Below are 3424 nucleotides of genomic sequence, written 5' to 3' on the forward strand. Positions count from 1 at the left end.
TCTGTGCCTTTATTGTATGGACAGTAATGAGGACACGCCCCTTCATTTAGTTGGCTGACAAAGCAATGTAAAGCTGTAGTTACAGTAGCAGCTCCTGTTACATTTCCATAGTATCAAACAACAAAGAAGAACCTTAGCAGTTTTCTCTAAATCTTTATTCTAAGATGATGGTGATAGATAAGGCCAATACAAGCACATGATTTATATCATGCCCTGCTGCTTCTTAAGGGTCTGGATAATGGGTCCCTAGACAGAATTGCCAATGCATAGTTGTCGGACTGGGCCTTCAGGACACGGGAAAAAAAAAACAGTGGCCCCGCCAACCTGGGCCCCCCCTGCAGTAGTTACGCCCCTGGTTGTGAGGTATCCATATTTTGGTTTCCACACAAACCTAACATAGGATAGGTGGAGAATTCAATGAAGCAGCAGGGAAATTAACCAGGGGTGCTGCACCAATGAGGCGAGTTGAGAAACTAGGTACCAGAGCCCCACTAGGTACCAGGCGGCAAATGTGCCGTTCCTGATTCTTTATGAGCTGAATTTCCAGTTTTCATACCGGAAATTTGTCTCTTCTAGTGCAGAGCAGGGACAGAACTAGGGGTAGGCAGAAGAGGCACCTGCCTAGGGCGCAACGAAAGGGGGGGGGGGCGCTGGGCAGGTACCTGTCTTCTGCCTACCCCTATTCCATGTTCGCGCTCCCTCTACATTCCCTTCCAGCTCTCTCCCCCTCCCCTCCGGCAATATCGTAACTGGAGGGGGCGGGCCCTGGTGCGTGACGCACAGCTGGGCCCAGCCCCCCTCCGTACTGCCGGCATTTGTCAGCCCTGGCCCGCTCGCACCCCCTGCTCCCCCGGTAGTTCCACCACTGCCCTCTGGCTTTTTCCCCTCCACAGCCAGCCTGTACCAATAAGATTCAATAATGAATGTAGTTACACAGCTATACACAGGTTCATTATAGTCTCTATAACTCTCACAAACAGTTTGTCAGACCTTCTTACACACAGTTGCCCTTACACACATTAACAAAGTTAATTTTATACACAGACAGATACACACACATATACACATATAGCCGGCCACCACGCTCCCCTCCATGAGCGCACAACAAAGTGTGCACATACATGCGCAGAGCACTGGAGAGAAGGGCAGGGGAAAACTCCGGAAGCGAGGGGAAAGTGGTGCAGAGGAGGGGAGAGTACCGAACATGCACTAGGGGAAGGCAGAAGACAGGTACCTGTCCAGTGTCCCCTTTTGTTGCACCCTAGGCAGATGCCTCTTCTGCCCAGGTCCAGACTGAGAATTAAAATAGGCCCTGGCATTTCAGGTACACAGACGCCCAATCAGCCCACAAAGAGGCCCAAACAGCCCCCATCAGCCCACTAAATACTGACTTTCTATGGGACCTTATAGCAGCCCCTCTGGCATTTGCCAGAACCCACAGATTGCCAGTCCGGGCCTGCTGCATACCCCTAGTTCTAGCCTGATTCACACTCTAAGCTTAAAGGACCAGTAACATCAATATTTTTTTTAAAATTCGTTAGTATGCAAATCGCTAAGTCTTTATTAAGAGATAACTTGCCGAAATGCCACTTTCGCCCCTCTTCAGAAAAGGCGACAGGGCGAAGATCCATTGTGCGGTGCTCGATTTCTCCTCCCTGGCTATCTCCTAGGAAGGCAGGGAGGAGAAATTGAGCAGCGCACCATGGATCACCAAATCCAGTAAGTTATTTCTTTATAAAGACTTAGCGATTTCAAAGTTCTGTCTTTGTGGTTTTTTGTTTTTTTTAAAAATTGATGTTACTGGTCCTTTATCACAACAGATTCACACTCATATGACCCGAAAACTAAGTTGCTTCATCAGGAGCTGATTCTCTCAATCCTCACACAGTTGAGGAGCAGGCAGCGTCTCACAGAGGGAAGGGGCGGAGTTTAATCTAGACTGCTGCTCTGAGCAGTAGAATAGGCTTTAGGACGGTCCATTTTCCTGTTCCTTCGCATGGCAGTGGGCAACCAATGGGGATTCATTCCCGTCACGTGACCTAAATTAGCAAGCAATCAATAAATTTGGCTACCCACCCCCAAGCATCCATCTCATTTCCTGTCACGCGAGCTCACCCGATGTGCCAGCAGGGTCTCTGGGCTCTACCTGCTGAAGCTCCAGGTACTTTTGCCTGTGTGAGGCCTGTGAGGGTCCAAGGAGGACCATGGCCATTATTTGAAGGGGTGCTGACCACAAGATGTGGTGTAAGCCTTTTATAGAACTAATGGTAATTTTAAGAAATGTTTTCATAAAAAAAATATATATATGTATACATATGAAGTGCAAGCCCAGTCAAAGGCATGCAAATTGTTACAAATATATCCTAAACATCAGCATAGTTTAGCTTTCCTGTGTAAAATATATATAGTGAATAAAGTACCCCCTCTTGTAAATTATAAGTATATAATACACAAAAGCCATGAATATCTTGTAAATTATATCCTTATAAACGGTGAGTTCTGATGTCATCAGTTATAAACGGTGAGTTTTGATGTCATTTCTGTCACATGACTCACTAAAACTTGTGTATTATAATAAATAAAGTACCCCCTGTTGCAAAATATGAGGATATTAGAAGTAACCTCCGAGTTTCATGCCCTGTATAAAAACACTCGGTAATGGTCATGAAACTCCTCGGTAACTTATAATATCCTTATATTTTACAAAAGGGGGTACTTTATTCCCTATATCATAAGTTACTGAGGAGTTTCATGACCATATAAAAACACGAGGCCCGAAGGCTGAGTGTTTTTATACAGGTCATGGAACTCCGAGGTGACTTCTAATAGCCTCATATTATGCAACTGGGGGTACTTTATTTATTATAATATACAAGTTTCAGTGAGTCATGTGACAGAAATGACATCAGAACTCACCGTTTATAACTGATGGCATCAGAACTCACCTTTTATAAGGATATAATTTACAGGATATTCATGGCTTTTGTGTAGTATAAGGATATTAGAGATCACAGAGGAGTCCTATAGGGCAGATAGAAGTAAAAGGCAAAATGTTCCATTTTATTGTTTTTTTTGCCGGTTCCTGCCGGCCCAGTCTAGCTCAGCTATTATTATTATGACAAATGACAATACAATCTGGAATTCGGCCATGACCTTGCGTACGCCCACCCAACAGATACTCTTTTATTCGCTGGGTCACTATCCGCCCATTGCAACACCCGCTATCACGCAGTGGGAAGGCTTCTTGATCTGGGGGCGTGGCTTCATGTCAGGGAAGAACCGAAAAGTGGAAACGTCATCTTTCAAGCGATTGTGCCGAGAGCGCGTTCTGGTTTGTGCTGTGCAGGCGCCTGCAGCGAAGATATGTAGGTGTGGCGGGAGCGAGCGCAAGAGACGCGCAAAGAGGGAGGAGTCAGTCCTTAAA

Source organism: Xenopus laevis, chromosome 4L (genome assembly GCF_017654675.1).
Source record: "Xenopus laevis strain J_2021 chromosome 4L, Xenopus_laevis_v10.1, whole genome shotgun sequence".
Classification (NCBI taxonomy): Eukaryota; Metazoa; Chordata; class Amphibia; order Anura; family Pipidae; genus Xenopus; species Xenopus laevis.